Below are 18,314 nucleotides of genomic sequence, written 5' to 3'. Positions count from 1 at the left end.
CTGGTTCTTTTTTTTTTGTATGTATTTTTTTATTGGAGTTTGATTTGCCAATATATAACATAATACCAGTGCTCATCCCATCAAGTGCCTCCCTCAGTGCCCATCACCCAGTCACCCCAACCCCTACCTACCTCCCTTCCCACCACCCCTGTTCGTTTCCCAGAGTTAGGTGTCTCTCATGTTCTGTCACCCTCACTGATATTTCCCACTCATTTTCTCTCCTTTCCCCTTTATTCCCTTTCACTATTATTTATATTCTCCAAATGAATGAGACCATATAATGTTTGTCCTTCTCTGATGGACTTACTTCACTCAGCATAATACCCTCCAGTTCTATCCACATTGAAGCAAATGGTGGGTATTTGTTGTTTCTAATGGCTGAGTAATATTCCATTGTATACATAGACCAAAACTTCTTTATCCATTCATCTTTCGATGGACACTGAGGCTTCTTCCACAGTTTGGCGATTGTGGACATTGCTGCTATAAACATCGGGGTGCGTTTCACTGCATCTGTATCTTTGGGGGTAAATCCCCAGCAGTAAAATTGCTGGGTCGTAGGGTAGCTCTATTATTAACTCTTTGAGGAACCTCCACACAGTTTTCCAGAGTGGCTGCAGCAATTCACATTCCCACCAACAGTGCAAGAGGGTTCCCCTTTCTCCACATCCTCTCAAACATTTGCTGTTTCTTGTCTTGTTAATTTTCACCATTCTCACTGAGTGAGGTGGTATCTTATTGTGGTTTTGATTTGTATTTCCCTGATGGCAAATGATGTGGAGCATTTTCTCATGTGTTTGTTGGCCATGTCTGTGTATTCCTCTGAGAAATTTCTGTTCATGTCTTTTGCCCATTTCATGATTAGATTGTTTATTTCTTTGCTGTTGAGTTTAATAAGTTCTTTTTAGATCTTGGATACTAGCCCTTTATCTGATATGTCATTTGCAAATATCTTCTCCCATTCTGTAGGTTGTCTTTTAGTTGATTGTTTCTTTTGCTGTGCAAAAGCTGCTTATCTTGATGAAGTCCCAATAGTTCATTTTTGCTTTTGTTTCTCTTGCCTTCATAGATGTATCTTGCAAGAAGTTTCTGTTGCCAGGGTCAAAAAGGGTGTTGCCTGTGTTCTCCTCTAGTATTTTGATGGATTCTTGTCTCACATTTAGATCTTTCGTCCATTTTGAGTTTATCTTTGTGTCTAGTGTAAGAGAATGGTCTAGTTTCATTGTTCTGCACATGGCTGTCCAGTTTTCCCAGCACCATTTATTGAAAAGACTGTCTTTTTACCAGTGGACAGTCTTTCCTGCTTTGTTGAAGGAAAGCTTTGTGACCATAGAGTGGAGGGCCCATTTCTGGATTCTCTATTCTGTTCCATTAATCTATGTGTCTGTTTTTGTGCCAGTACCACACTGTCTTGATGACCACAGCTTTGTAGTACAACCTGAAATCCGGCATTGTGATGCCTCCAGCTCTGGTTTTCTTTTTCAATATTCCCCTGGCTATTCAGGGTCTTTTCTGATTCCACCCAAATCTTAAGATGATTTGTTCCAACTCTCTGAAGAAAGTCCATGGTATTTTGATATGGATTGCATTAAATGTGTAAGTTGCCCTGAGTAGCATTGACATTTTCATAATATTAATTCTTCCAATCCATGAGCATGGAATATTTTTCCATCTCTTTGTGTCTTCCTCAATTTCTTTCAGAAGTGTTCTGTAGTTTTTAGGGTATAGGTCCTTTACCTCTTTGGTTAGGTTTATTCCTAGGTATCTTATGCTTTTGGATGCAATTGTAAATGGAATTGACTCCTTAATTTCTCTTTCTTCAGTTTCATTGTTAATGTATAGAAATGCCACTAATTTCTGGGCATTGATTTTGTATCCTGCCACACTGCCGAATTGCTTAATTTCTTAGTGAGATTTAAGAAGACATTGTCCTCCTCTAAAAGTATAGCTGGTGACTTAAAAGGGGAGTAATGTAAGATCAAGAAAGATTTCTGGGTGTGTTTGTCTAATTAAACGGGCAACAGTGAATTGTAGATTCCATCTGATGAAAAGCAAATTGCTTTATTAAAAGTTATACTCAAAAATTTCTACGAGATTCATGAACCAGTACATGGAAGTTCAAGAAAAGAGACATGATGAATATATATCAACTGTGCATATAATCAAATTTGTATGACTGAATAGAAAAAAAAGAAGTAGGATTTGTCAAAGAAGTGAAAAACAAAACTGAAGATTCAAGTGTAAAGCAGAATGATGAAACCTAACTTACATTTAAACAAAGGCTGTTGACATTTGGGGGTTTTAAGGATAAATAGGAAATCTGTTGGTTCCTTGGCAGAACAGTCAGATGGCCAAAGAAGGTAAAAGCACAAAGGCAAAGTTTCTCCTGTTCCTCTTATCAGCTGAGGGCCCTTCCTCAGTCTCTAGAAGGTAACTGCCTTCTCCAGTAGGCAAAAACACCCATATTAAATTAAGGAATAGTAATGTCCCCTGCCAGCTCAGCTCACCATTTTGCTCATGCCACATGGAACCAGGGATGTTTAGCAGGATCTATGTGAATTTGGGAATCTGGCCATTTCCTGAGTATTAGTGTGACTGATTAAATTATTACTGCCTTCTAGTAGCTAATAACCCTCTTTCTCTTCTGTTTTGAGTTGAGGAGTGGGGAGGAGGGTTCATTAAGTTACATTGGAAAATTCGTTCAAGTACTCCTTAGACAATCTTTTTTTATCATCTCTAGTGGTTGTAGTTTGATAGGTCTTTGCCTCAATTTTGTTTAATTTTCATTATACATTATGGAAAGTCCTTAAAATTTTCTAGAATGTGGGTGACACTCTTATCTAATGTCCAGTGACAATTGCTGTTTATATTTCTTTAGATATTTGAATAGGATAATTTGTAGAGGGGTGAAATTAAAGATGTGGATTCAAATTGTTATCTTGGACAAAAAGACATCAAGACGACTTTATGTCAGACACTTATTCCTCTCTGTTCCCCATGTGTCCTACACGGGGGACATTTGGAGAGAGAAAGGGCAGCTTTTGATTTGGAAATATATCCCTGAGATTTTTTTTTTCAGTGAAATTATGTATTGATTAAGTTTCTACAATAAATGCTATAAAATATAATTTATGTATTTAAGAATTTAGGAAAACTATGTACTTTGTAGAACTTAAAAATATTTCATTAATCAATGTTTATTTAATTGTGGACCATTTATAAACTATTCTGACCTAAGTCAGTATTTTCCACAAAACCATTAAGTTTGTTCACTGTGCGTGTATGTGTGTGTGTGTGGTACTATTTCCTTTTTGTTAAAAAACAGAGGTGAGGTTTATGTAGCAAAGTCAGCAGAAATTTTCATGACTCAGTTTTGTCACTGGAAGTTTCCCAATTTTCTTGAACCCATGGGAGGATCTCTCAATGCATGTTAAAGAGCAAGAAAAGAAAAATAGCATTTTTTAAAATGTTATAAAGCATTACTTGTGTCTTTAGAATACTATTTGTAAAACAACAACAGTAGGCTAATCTGTGCTCTCAATATGGATTTAGAAATATTTGGGAAGACATAGATTGTTTTCTTTCATAGAGTTCTAGGCATGAAATCTACCATCATGTTGGGGAAATATATATTGTGTTTTGGGAGAGAAATATTAGAAACCGTAAATAAGAAGAGACAGAGATGCTATATTTAGTATCCTAAAAGTGTACTTCAGGTGGTACAATAATGATTTTGATGAGACCAACTGTTTACACACATCACGCATGCACGCACACACACACACTGATTCTAGTGGTTTTAGAAAAGCAAACTTTTTTTTTTTTTTTTGATAAAAGTGAATGTGGTACATTTTCAGTATCACTATGGCCATAGACTCTGATTGCTCAGTCCACACATATGTTGCAGTTGTCTTCTATGGTGATATTGCTTCTCTGTTACTTCCCTCCAAATTGAAAAATACTGGGGCAAGTAAGTCTGAATTGTTGTATAAAGGAGCATTTGCTCATCAGATCTCATTGATTTCTTCTGTGCCTGTATTCTGGGAAAACCTCTGGTAGAAGCGTTATCAATTTAATTCAAAGTTTTCTGAGGAATGAATTCACATTAGCATCATACTAGTTCGATGTATCCATTTCTATTTTCTGTATGAATCTCTTTTGATTTCTAAATTATAGGAATTGACAAAGTCCAATAGCTAGTAGCTCAAAACCAGCAAGAAACTTATATAAAGATAGTTTTTCATCTAACCTATCCTCTTTTTCATAATGGTAATGGTTTGATCAAAGGTAGCATCTTAGAATACATTGTCATTCAAATCTTTGAATTTAGATTTATGACTGGATCATGGGGTCACCCACTCATGGGCTCTCAAAGAGGATTGAAGGCCGGGGAGTCACAATTGCCTGTCTCTGAAATGGCCTTACAGTGTTTAGATGAAGAATTGTGATATTCTGAATATAAAACTGGTGATGGGCTCTCAAAGAGGATTGAAGGGGGGGAGTCACAATTGCCTGTCTCTGAAATGTCCTTACAGTGTTTAGATGAAGAATTGTGATATTCTGAATATAAAACTGGTGATGGGGATCCCTGGGTGGCTCAGTGGTTTAGCGCCACCTTCAGCCCAGGGTGTGACCCTGGAGTCCCGGGATCGAGTCCCACATCGGGCTCCCTACATGGAGCCTGCTTCTCCCTCTGCCTCTCTCTCTCTCTCTCTCTCTCTCATAAATAAACAAAATCTTTAAAAAATAAAAAATAAAAAAAAATAAAACTGGTGATCCTGAGGATAATGAAATGAGCCATCTCCTTAACAACAAAAGTTCTGTACCCTGTGTATCAAGTCTATAGGGAACTTCACAATGCCTCTTGAACCCCTGGCAACTATTTTCCAAGCCCCTCTACAAGCAAAAGGATGGCACACAAGACAACCAAGAGTGGTAGAAGGTTTGAGGAGAGTCTCACTGTGTGACCAGTTTAGTGTCCAGTCCCTGTCCATGGTTTTGGGGTTCTGGCAGTGTTAGCAGCATTATATTTCATCCAGGCTGTGGGGTTATAATTCTTCATGTGAGATTTACCCTATGGGGAGCCTGTTGGTCAAGTGAGAGTTCTCTATGTGAGAGTTACACTATGGCTCAGTTGGTCAAGTGACCGACTTTTGATTTCAGCTGAGGTCATAATCTCAGGGTCGTAAGGTTGGGCTTCACACTTGGCATGGCATCTACTTAGGATTTCTTCCCTCTTCTACTTCCTCTCCTTCTGCCCCTTGCCCAGCTTGTACTTCCTCTCTCTCTCTCTCAAAATAAATAAATAAAATCTTTTTCTTCAAAAAGGAGTTACACTGTGATCAGCTTGGAAGAATAAAAATCAGGGTCATTTGGGACTCTACTAATTATATAACATGTGTTTTGTCCCTATGGACCAAATCATTTATATTACAGCCATTTTGTTTTGGGGGAGTCTTAAGTTACATTTCTCTACACTTTGTTCAAAAGTATTTTTTTAAAAGATTTTATTTATTATGAGCACTGGGTGTTATTCTGTATGTTGGCAAACTGAACACCAATAAAAAATAAATTATTAATAATAATAAAAAAGATTTTATTTATTCATGACAGACACACACACACACACACAGAGGCAGAGACATAGGCAGAGGGGGAAGCGGTCTCCATGCAGGAAGCAGTCTCCATGCAGGAAGCCTGATGTGGGACTCAATCCTGGGACTCTGAGATCATGCCCTGGGCTGAAGGCAGATGCTTAACTGCTGAGCCACCCAGGTGTCCCTCAAATGTATTTTTTAATAACTTCTAAAATGGGAGTAAAGTAGTCTTTAGAATTCCTACTAATCACAACAAACTATAATTATTTTTCTTCCAAATGCTAATATTTAATTCATTTGTTAGGTGCATTTTTATCATAAAGTTTTTGTTCCTTGGGCTTTGCTCAAGGGATTGGCACTCTTTGGGTCTTAACATCATGGCCAGTGAAATACAGACCAGCAAGGCCAAACATCCTGAGTTTCAAAGTTTTGGGAGCATGGACTGAATTCTCTGCGGAGACTTTGGCCTCAATGTGACACTAATTTGGTCTCTGACACAAGCAAGTTGATTGCTGGCCATTAAGTCAATGGGATATTAAATGGAACCAAGTTTTGCCTTCCTTAATCCCATCTGCCTCAATTACAGTTTAAGTATTTCTAGAGAAAAAGAAGGGCTCCAAACACAATGTTGAATTTTATGACACAATCCAAACCAAGGTGAGATATATTGGATTCTTCCCACCCAATTAAAACAAATACATATTTTTTGTTTCTTTTCTTTTTTTATTAAGTTTTTAATTTTCATTCAGTATAGTTAACATACTGTGTTAATTTCAGGTGCACAATATAGTGATTCAATACCATGCATCATTCTGTGCTCATCACAGCAAGTGCACTCCTTAATCTCCATCATCTATTTCTTTCATCTCCCTACCCACCTCCCCTCTGGTACCATAAGTTTTGTTATCTGTGATTAAGAGTCTGTTTCTTGATTTGTCTCTGTCTTTTTCCCCTTTGTTTGTTTTGTTTCTTAAATTTTATGTATGAGTAAAATCATATGGTATTAGTCTTTGACTGATTTAGTTTGCTTAGCATTATACTCTCTAGTTCCATCCATATCATTGCAAATGACAAAATTTTGTTTATATTTTATGGCTGAATAAAATTCTATTTGTGATATACTTTTTTTATTCATTCATCTATCAATGGACACTTGAGCTGCTTCTGTAATTTGGCTATTGCAAATAATGCTGCAGTAAACATAGGGGTGCATTTATCCTCCCTGAATTGAATTGGTGTTTTTAACAAATAAATTATTTATTTTTATTTGTAAACTGTAAATCTCTAATTAAAAAACCTGGTTATAGTTCCAAAATCTTGGAATGAGTCTTGCAGAGTTAAGGCCTGGTTGAATTCCATGAATGCACAATGAATTAACTCAAGAATGATTTTCCAGTCTCTGGGATGAGCCCTTATGGTGAGTCCTGAAATTGACCTTATTTCTCTGAATTCAGGCTGCTTGGTTGGGTTTTTTAAAGCCATCCTCAGTCTCTTGCAGAAGTCCTCATTCTTATGCATGGCGTCAGAACTGATGTCAGTTTCTAGTGCCCATTTGCTGGATATTCTCCATTTGATTCTTGAAATCCACTGATCAACTTTTTCTATCATCCTCTGAGCACTAGCAGGCTGACCTTTATGGTTGGATAGTGGCCTGGCCTTCCTTGCCCTCTAAATTCCATTTGATGTTGGGCTGTGAGAGGCACTGGCAGAAATTGGAGGGTGGGATAAGAGACAGGTTGGGGTATTTTTTTTCCCCAGACTCTCTTCTTGTTTGGTCATCCTTTGGTAGTGGCCATGTTCTACTACCACATGGGGTAAGTGGTTATAAACCACATATTCTGTGAGATGGTTTTTCTCTATTGCTGTAGGTCTCCCTTGGTTCCAGTCTGAGCTCTAGACCCTCCCTGTGGCAAGGTGAATAGTGGCCCCCCAGTGATATCAAGATCCTAATCCCTGGAACTCATGAATATTGCCTCATATAAAAAAGGGTCTTTGCAGATGTGATTAAGTTAAGGATCTTGAGATGGAGAGATTATCTTGGGCTATCCAAGGGGGCCCTAAATATAGTTAAAAGTATTCTTTTCTTTTTAAAAAGATATTTATTTATTTATTTATTTATTTATTTATTTATTTATTTATTTATTTATTTATTTAAGAGAGCAAGCACATGAGTACCATGGGGAGGGGCAGAGGGAGAGAAAGAATTCCAAGCAGACTCCCTGCTGAGCACAGAGCTCTATCTCAGGATCCTGAGTCGATGCTTAACTAAGCCACCAGGTGCCACCCCTCCCTTTTTTACTTATTTGAGAGAGAGAGAGCTTGCACATATGCAAGTGGGGGAAAGGAGTAGGAGAGGGGGAGAATCTCAAGCATATTCCCCCGCTGACACTGACATAGGGCTTGATCTCATGACCCAGAGATCATGACCCCAGCTGAAACCAACAGTCCGGTGCTTAGCCAACTGAGCCACCCAGGTACCCCTAGTTAAAAATTTCTTAAAAGAGGAAGATAGTTGACTATGCACAGATGGGGGGAAGAGTATGTGATAGAAGCAAAGTCAAAGAATAAATGCTAAGCTGTTAGCTTGAAAGATGAAGGGACTGGAAGCCTAGGAATGCAAGGAATGCAGCTCTAGATGCTGGAAAAGGCAAGAAAATAGATTCTCCCCTAATGCCTCCTGAGGGATAGTGGCTCTGCTAGCCAACACCTTGATTTTAGCACAGTAAGACTGATTTTGGACTTTTGGCTTCCAGAACTAAAAGAAAAATTTCTGTTGTTTTACGTCAATAAGTTTGTGGTAATTTTTTTTCAGCAACAATAGGAAACTAACACACTCCCCTGGCCATTTTAAGCATAGTGGAAACCATTCGTGCTGTTGCCAGCTCCAGGTTGCAGCATCACCCACGTTGGTCTCCCTTAATCTGTCTCTGCCTTTGTAAGATGTCCCATTCATTACACTCTGCTGAGTTACCTTTGAGACAATGCCACTTGTTTCCTGCTGGGGCCCTGACTACTGCTTCCTTCCTAATCCACCTCCTTCCTCTGCTGAGGCCAGGAGAACTACGAACTATAACAGGTAATTCTCATTTTATTTTCAATGGTTTCCATGAAAGAAAGGACTGTGGGTTTTGTTTTGTTATGCTTGTTTTAATAAATGGATTAATTAGTGTAGGAACACTGTCAGTCTGTATTTGAGAAAAGTACCAGAGAGCAAGAAGCAAAAGATCCTAAAATGATGTCATTTACATTTATGCAAATATACCATATGATGTGAGCTATACATGATGTCATTAGTCTTTCATAAATAGTCTTTATATTGTCAAAGCTAGGGTTTACCTTGCCAACCACAATATGAAACTGAAATAACTTACTGAAAGAATTCATTTTTAAAATGTTTCAAGTTATATGTATACTTTGGACATAGGCTTTCTGAAAATCTCCTTTCTTTTGGTGCTGGCTCCTAAGTACTCAGTCTGGAAAGTGAGGATTGTCAGATGTTATTACATACACAAAGTCTAACAGTTTATTTTGTGGTATTTTATTCCCACTAAAAGCATTTAAAATGAGTTTGTGGTTTGCAACTGTAGAACATAAATTTATTAAGTGATAGTAAGCTGAAGTCCAGAATTAGTCTATAAGCTGGAGAACTTTTACACTTATGCCCTTATAGAATAACAAAACATGTTATTCCCTAGAGGACTGATTTAATAGCTTTTTATAGATCTGAACCAAGCAATTATTCCAAAACCTCAGCTATTTGACCTTTCTCGTCATTGTTGTTACTGCTATAAAAAGCATTATGTATGTACTGTTGGGCACTGAGCAGGAATCTTGAGCATGCACTATCCCTAAACTCTAAGCTTTAATCTTTTGCTATAGCTCTTCTGTTCTAAAGAGAAAGGTTTGCTCAGAGAAACTAAAAGCAGCAGACAGGCCTTTGAAAGCATGTAAAAGGATGCTTTTTAAGTGTTCAGTGAAATACTTATTTATCTTTCTTTTTACTTATGGACCCTTGATTGATTGATTGTCTGCAGTCCTCCAAATAACATAATTCCACTCCTTACATGAGCAGTTGACTTCCATTCAGCACTCATCATGGACATCTTTTTTTTTTTTTAGCACTCATTACTTTCAAAATTATATGTATTAATGTGTTTTATCCTGTTTAATGTATATATCCTGTGTAATGTTTTATTTACCTAATGTACCCTGTTTAATGTAATGCAATAATGTATTAATGTAAAAATATTTGTTTTTGAAGGCTGCCTTAAAGAATATAAACCCCGTGAGGATTTGTACCTACTATATCCTTAGACCTTTGGAAGTACTTGGCATATATTAGGGATACAAAAAAAAAATGTGTTAAATGGATCATGATGCTATCAGCTTTGAGCCTTTAGATAATCTAGTTGATTGTGTCACAGGTTATTTGGTGCAGCTGTGTTTATAACACTACATATTTTCTCTGAAAAGAAATTCATTGGGAAAAAAACCCTTTAGTATGTTGGGCCAATAAGTATGTCCCAGACAGATTTCATCATCAAAGTAAACTTAGATTTCAAGACATGCCCCATCTATCCGGAGATGTTCTGTTGCTCAAGAGTTAGGAATAACCCTTGTTACCACTGATGCTTTACTTTAAACAATTTAAAAACATGCTATAACTCCCTCTCCTATACTCCCAGAGTAAGAACAAGGATTAAAAGTCTCCAAGAGTTTCCAATCTCAGTGGAAAATTGGCTGTCAAATGGAGCGAGATATATACTAACTGATTTTGTCATGCAATTGGGTTCTTAATGAAAGCAGCGTAAAACAAAACTTCACCCCTCTGTATTTCATTTGTGCTTCTTGTACCTGGAATAAAATGTAACTTCTGTAAATCTTTAAGTTGGATTCAATAAAGCAATAATACTCTACTGTGCAAACTGACCATTTACCTTAACAACTGATTTGTTACACCATTAACTTGTCCCATGCTTTGTCTTAGGGTTCTTTGCTAACTGAGTAGTTGTTAACTATTGTAATGAACAGATTCTTCCAAAGGGAAAAACATCTTAAACTGGGAAGTTAGTGATATCACTGGCTGATGTCTTAAAGGTGGCCATGGAATAATGAATAAATGTTAAGGTTATTAAAGTTTAATCGTGGAGGCATTATAGGATTCTAAAAAATAATTTAAAATAAAATCAGTGAAAGAAAAAGGGATGTAGAATCTTGTCAGGGCTTTGCATTTTGCACATTACATGTCAGATTTCTTAGCTGCTACTTTAAAAAATCTCTGTAAAAAAAAAAATCTCTGTAGTCAAATTACATGGTTTGAAAATGTAGTACTATTAATAGGAGTAGCAGCCATGGTATATATTCTTTCTTTTTGACCAGTGTGCTCTCTAATATAAAAATATCTTTCACATCCTCTGAAGAAACAGATGAAGCCATGGAGGAAGTCCATTTGAAATTAGAATAAAAAAAAAAAAATAAATAAATAAATAAATAAAAAAGAAATTAGAATAAGCTGGTGAGAAAGGACTCAGGAAAGAGTACTTACAAATGGGTAAGGGAATGGATATGCTTCTTAGTCACAGGTAGCCTGACCTCGCCATCGACACTGAAGGTAATATCTCCTTGTCTTTACAGTACAGTATTATCAACTTTTATAGAAATGTAATCAAATCATTTACTTCAAAGAAGAAACTCCAATGTCTTTTACTTTGAGTTTTTGTAATAACAAAGGCCCCTTCCTCCTGTGAAGCAGTGTCATTGCAATATTCTTTTAGAAAGCAAGCTGACAGTTTTTGATATGTGATTTTCCAGGATTATATTAGTACCTACTCTTTAAAAAACATATTAAGTGAAAAAAAAATGAAGCCATAAAAGTGTTGGAGGAAAACACCCATGAATATATACATATCACAGGGTGGAAGGGCTATTCTTCATTCTTGAAACAAAGGTTTTCTCAGGATGGCACCAGAGGCATAATTCACAACTGAAATGTTCATATATTTCTACATAAAAATTAAAAACACATTTTTGAATGCAGACTACTATAAGGCTAAAAGAAAAACTAGGAACTGGATAACAATATTTCTATAAAATAGATTAAATGTTAATTTTCTAAATGTAAGAAGCAATCTTATAAATAAATAAGAATTGGAAATAATCTAAATACCCAACAATAGGGGACTGACAAAATAAATTATGGGCACCCATAAAATAAAACAAAAATATGTAGTCATAAGAAATTTAAATTTATGGGAGGGTATTCATAATATAACTAAATGAAAGAAGCAGTTATACAGTAGACTATATACTGTGACATATATTTTTATTTTTACTAAATGTTAAATGACTAGGACAATTCTGGAAGGCTTAACAATAAAATATTTATAATTATCTCTGGTAGTAATATTTTAGGTGATTTTTAGATGATGTTATTCTAAGTTATATAAAATGAGCATAAATTGCTTAGGTAAAAGTAAAAAAAATATGTTTTAATGTTCAAAACATTAAATACACTGTGGTTATATTGTAGGTATCAGGCTGCTATTTAAAAAATTCTTCCACTTTTATTGTATTTTTGTGAATTATCACTGAAAGCATTTTGCAAACCATATTAAATATTCCAGCTCCTTGGGTGATGTAAGTTGATATTTAGTTTTTATATATAGGTTATATGATAATCCAATATGTAGAATTCTGTCATTTTGGAATTTACATATCAGAGGGAAAATGATGCAGTTACTGCTTGTTTCTGTGCACCTAGAGGACCACAGCCCAGAAATGATGCTGGTCATTATAGTACCATTGCTCAAACTGGTAATAAAGGCTTTAGCCATATACTCTGTTCCTGTCATGGCTGTGCTGACATAGCTCCATGCCAGGAGCATAGCTAGGGAAATGATCACTGGAAAAAATTACATTAAAAATGTGCTGCCACAGTTTGACTACTTTTTCTACATGTCTCATTGTGGTCTACCACTGGTATTCTACATAGATATCGAATGGAACAATTTTTGCTTTTACACAGTTTTCTATATTCCCCCCCCCCCCCATAGTAGAGTATTGTGCTTTGTGTATCTAAACTATTAGTAGGGGCTCCTGAGTCTCTGTTCAAATCCTGCTACTGCCACTTCCTAATGTGTAACCTTGTACAAGTCACTTCACTTCTCTGTTCTTTGGTTTTCATATCTCTAAGATGGAATTAATACTGAATCCCACCTTATAGGGTTGCGAAGATTAAATGGGATAATAGATGTAGATAATCAAGGCAGTGATTGGCCCATAATGACTTCTCAGTGTATGTTAGCTATATTTGCCACAGTGTTCATAACCTGTTAAGATACCCCAAAGATACAGATGCAATGAAACACTGGGACACCTGCACCCCGATGTTTATAGCAGCAATGGCCACAATAGCCAAACTGTGGAAGGAGCCTCGGTGTCCATCGAAAGATGAGTGGATAAAGAAGATGTGGTTTATGTATACAATGGAATATTACTCAGCTATTAGAAATGACAAATACCCACCATTTGCTTCAACGTGGATGGAACTGGAGGGTATTATGCTGAGTGAAGTAAGTCAGTCGGAGAAGGACAAACATTATATGTTCTCATTCATGTGGGGAATATAAATAATAGTGAAAGGGAATATAAGGGAAGGGAGAAGAAATGTGTGGGAAATATCAGAAAGGGAGACAGAACGTAAAGACTGCTAACTCTGGGAAACGAACTAGGGGTGGTAGAAGGGGAGGAGGGCGGGGGGTGGGAGTGAATGGGTGACGGGCACTGGGGGTTATTCTGTATGTTGGTAAATTGAACACCAATAAAAAATAAATAAAAAAAAATAACCTGTTAAGAGAAGCGGTGACATCATTGACATGACTTAACATGATTCTGTTAAAAACTCCCAAGTTAAGAGAATATACTTGGTCATTGTATGATTCTATGGGTAGCCGAAAGGGCTGGTTCACTCACATCCTTGGAGCTTTAACTGTGAGCTGATGACCTGGCATTTAATCATTTCAACAATTGTAGAAGTTGACATTATTTTCTATCTTTGTATAATGATAATGAATTTTATCAGGACTCATTTTCTTCCAATATTTGTAGCCCCTCCCTCAATCCATTCTGTCTGGCTTTCTGTTACAGCAGCCCAATCACAGGTGTGATTCCAGCAGTTCTCATGGCCACCTTCCTTCCATCAGACCTGGTACTCTTCAGGGAGAATTTGAAGAGTCCTCACTATGGAGCACATGAAAAGAAATGCTTGCAGTTCTGCTATGGCCCTTTATCTAGTAAATAGACTCTAGTAAGTTGATTTTGCTCAAGCCTGGTGAACAGGCCCTACTTAGAACTTCTTTTCCTCTTGATTTTAGGTACTGCCTCTGTTAAGTCATCTCAGGACAGAGGTCTTGCTGAACTCCTGTTTTTGCTCCCTCGGCCATACCATATCCATTAAGACTCCCTGCCCAGATCTCTACCTATTGTATACCTATTTCCTTCTTTTCCTCCTTCACGCTCATTTTGTCCACTGTAGGGCATCCACTGACAGAAACCACCTGCTTACTTGAGCCTCTGCCTAATGGCTGTTGGCTCCTTCGGTGTACTACTGGCCAAGGCAGATTTTGTTCCTGCTGGAGAATCATTGGATCAACAGCATGCTGTCTGTATTAACTCTGTCAGGTCTATGGGTCCTTCCAAATCTATCCATCTTGCCAAAAACAAAACTCTATTTGTGGGATCTCTAATCTGTTGATGTCAGAATCTTCTTCTCAATTCCTTTTGTGGCCATTGATGCCAGCTAATAAATTAACTCCTTGTCCCTATTCTATGAGGGCAGAGGTGGGTGACATAATTGACATGACTTAACATTACCATTGGAGAATTTTCACATCTGTCCATGTGGGGAGCCTGGGAAATTATTCATACAGAAGATGCTTCTTGTTTTTGAATGGAGGGAGAGGTCAACTGACCATCTCAATTCATGCTTAAAAAGCCAAAATGAACTCATTTAACCTGAAATAATAAAATTATTTATAAAATTGTATTGATATCTAAGCCTTTAGTGTTTAAACATTTTTCAGCACCTGTGAAGAGATAAAGATGTCCACAGAAAGCAGAAAATATAAAAGTCAATTCTCTGACTAGAGTGGAAGACTGCATTATTTGAGATTCTCTTGCCTGTCTCCAATAAAACTGAAGACATGTAAAAATAACCTCTTATTTGCATATAAAACAGCTACATAAAATTGGTCTATGGCTTATCTTATGCTGTAAACACAAGGAAAGGAGAAAATACACATTTGTATGTACAGCTTATGTTGAAAAGTCTTATTAAACCTAAATTATGCATTTCTATTCAGAAAAAAATTTTTCCACTAGTAGAAAACTTCAGCCATTTTGCTTGGCAAAACATTCCAAAAATTCACATGGTAGGAAGCATTTTCCTATGTTTATATAAGCTGTTGGTTATATTCCAAAGCAAAGTATTTGATTAAAATTCCCTTTGTTAGTTAGCCTCCTGTGGAATGTGGCTGCACTATTGAGAAAGTGTCATCATTTTTGAGGTTGGTAAATGTGAGAGAGCAGGGTAGAGAAAGCAGGAGTAGGCAGAGAGACTGCAATTGAGACCTGTTGACTATGAGAGGAGAGGAGGAAGGAAATGATTTGGAGGATTGGACGGGAAGATTCTCAGGCTAGTGCAGCTCTGAGATAGGCTCCGCTAGGTTGATAAGGAGCTGCAGAGTAGACTACTCATAAGAAGAGTTGGGCAAGAGCAGCCTGGAGAGTACGTGGCCTCAGCATGAGTGCTTCAGGACATCCGACTGTGGGGGCTGTTAGCTAAGTGCAGTGCAATCTTTGTAGCATGTTCTCTCTTGAATGGAGGTTGGAATGTGTACCTCCATGCTTATCCTGCTACCATGGTAGCCATATGCTGCCTCCAAGCAGATGTTCTTATATGCTATCCAGCTTTTCTAGTTGGTACTAGTGGGAAGATTAATCCGATATACTATAATGTTCCATATAATGTTAGTTTTGGTATTGAGGATTGGTAATCATGAAGCATTTTTCTCTGAAGTTCTTCACAAAATGATATAAACTTAAAGAAGGAGTAATGACAGTTTTTTATCTGATAAATTGGTTTTCTTCTCTTCTCCCTTATTGGGACAGAACATGTTTGTTGATGCCTGCAACCCAACATGTCCTAGTCATTGACTAGAAATGAAACTCTTATGGGGAGAAACAATTTTTCCTACTTCTAGCCTACTTGTTCAGATAGTTTGGTCTTGCCATTATTAATGTTACTAATGGCTTTCTAATGACTTGATGGGGTGGGTTAGATATAAGAAGCTGGTGGGTACATAAGTAGACTCTACTGATAGTAGATTGAGTACTTGAGGTCAAGAATTAATTTTTAAAAATTATCATTTTTCATAGGGTGAAACATATAATAGGTACTCAATTCTTGAGTGATTGAACAGAGAATTATGTAGGTATCAGATAGCTGAGTGCCGTTCACTTGGGATGCATCTGGTAGTGATTGAAGAATCTTCTGGTCTTCTTGAGACTGTAGATGTTTTCCTCTTGTGAGCTTCTAAGCAGGGAAACTTTATTATGGTGGCTAGATGCGATCTGAAAGATGCAGAAAGACTTAATATAAAGTGACAAGAAATGGGGAGGGAAGTTTAAAGTTTAAAGAGCATAATTGTAAAAACTAGGGAGAGTTGGGCAGCCCCGGTGGCCCAGTGGTTTAGCGCCGCCTGCAGCCCAGGGTGTGATCCTGGAGACCCTGGATCGAGTCCCACGCCGGGCTCCCTGCATGGAGCCTGCTTCTCCCTCTGCCTGTGTCTCTGCCTCTCTCTCTCTCTCTGTGTCTCTTATGAATGAATGAATGAATGAATGAATGAATGAATAAATAAATAAATAAATAAATAAATAAATACCTTTAATAAAAAAAAATCATGGAGAGTCAATAGTGCATTGAGTGATGGGGCAATAGTTAATAGAAAGTATTAGAGAAAATGAAACCATATAGTAAGATTGGAACAATATGGGGTGGTTGGGCAAATGTGGCCTACTGCCTGTTTTTGTAAATAAAGTTCTATTGGAATATACCTATACCTATACCTATACCTATTTGCCTACACATTCTGTGTGGTTGCTTTCATGCCACAACAGCAGAATTGAGTAGTTGCTAAAGCCAAAAACTTTTATTATCAGGCCCTTTACAGAAAATATGATCACTGAGATATAGGCTAAAAGTGGGCATGATGAAGGTCAACATCATTGATTTTTACAATTTTGTCTGGAAGCAGGAAGACTTTTTTGGAGATTTCCATTAATATATGCTCAATATTTTGGCATCATTGGATCTTACCTCTTTTACCTATCTTGTAAATAATCTCTCATTTCCACACTTTTCACTTTTTCCTTCTTCATCTCCCCCTTCCTCTGCATCTGCTTTCCTCCTCATCTTCTTGTCTGTTTTTTTTTCTTTTCCTTTCCCTTGCTATCTTTTCCTTCTTTTTCTACCTCAAGAGTCTTAATTCCCAAAATATTCTGCCATATTGTTAATAACATATGAATAGGATTTAAATTATAGATTCAATGTACTTAGACTTTAATTTGTCTTCTTTCAGAGGTAGTGTTGCCAGTACCATGTTCTCCTAAGGCAGAACACACCTGTACTGTTCCGTGAAGTACAGAATCCCACAGTAGATTTCACACTAAATCCACTCACATCACTTGCTTTAGATGCATCTTGCTATACCAGTTTATGTGAATGTCACCACCTGCAGTTTAAATAATGGACAATTTCACTGGCTCAGTATAGCCTCTGGCTCTTATGTCATACTTCTTCCTTGCCTCCTATAAAAAATGCCTATTTTTTTCCTTCCCCGGGTTATTACAAATCTAGTCACTATTACAGAAGCACAATTTTCTAGTCCCTTCAGTTTTGCTTGTATTGATTTTTAGCTCTATTTTATTTACATTGCTTTTAAAGTAATGTGTTGGCATTTTCATTCATACAGGTGGCTCAATGAGAGAATACTGTGCTCTTTGTACTCAGCAAACAATTTTTCTCATTTGAGATCTTTTTTTTAAATTAGGTATTACAGTAATTTTAGGAAGTGCTTCCTGTAAGAAATTTTATTACTGCATATCTTTTACCATGAATACTATCATTTACCATGAGCAAAGCAAAATAAAGAGGATTTGTGTACTATCAATTAAGTTGATCTAAAATCAATCATACACAACTCCACATTCCCACACATCTTGGACCTACATTCTATTAATGAACACCTACTTCCTGCTTAACAGATTAGATTGGAAAGAAATCACAGTATCACACATTTTTCCTAAATCATTTTTGAAAGTTAACTTATGAATAAAGAAAAAATAAAGGATATAAAGATATAGTTTAAGCAATTAAGATTTTTTTGCAATTAAAAATTTTAATGCAATTTTAAGTAATGATAACATAATTACCTTTAGTAGCATACTCCTGTTAAAATTGCAGAGTAGGGCACATTAAAAACGTTAAAGGGGGAATTTCAACAACTTAGGCAACAATAATATGAAGATGACTTAATTTTTTTTTTTTTTGGAAACTGATTTTGAACATCTTTATGAAGACTCAAATGATGGTGACTATGATGAGTAAAAAGGAGGCATTAGTTTAGGGTTGCTGCTACAGTGAAGACAGAATTTCATCAA

At 36.8% G+C, this 18,314-nt stretch overlaps 1 long non-coding RNA gene across 6 annotated transcripts in view; it reads left to right on the top strand.

Annotated features, from left to right (window-relative positions):
• The window catches only part of LOC112655897 (uncharacterized), a 127,296-nt gene extending 112,417 nt beyond the window's left edge, over positions 1 to 14,879 (top strand). For all 6 annotated transcript variants that reach the window (XR_003133943.3, XR_003133946.3, XR_007404886.1 and 3 more), the window contains one exon: positions 13,743 to 14,879. This is a non-coding gene — a long non-coding RNA (uncharacterized LOC112655897). The remainder of the gene's footprint in view (positions 1 to 13,742) is intronic.
• Positions 14,880 to 18,314: the final 3,435 nt, after the last annotated feature.

The sequence above is a fragment of the Canis lupus genome, chromosome 22 (genome assembly GCF_003254725.2).
Source record: "Canis lupus dingo isolate Sandy chromosome 22, ASM325472v2, whole genome shotgun sequence".
Lineage (NCBI taxonomy): Eukaryota > Metazoa > Chordata > Mammalia > Carnivora > Canidae > Canis > Canis lupus.
The sequence above is the reverse complement of the archived record's forward strand: the minus strand, read 5'-3'. Positions and strand labels throughout refer to the sequence as shown.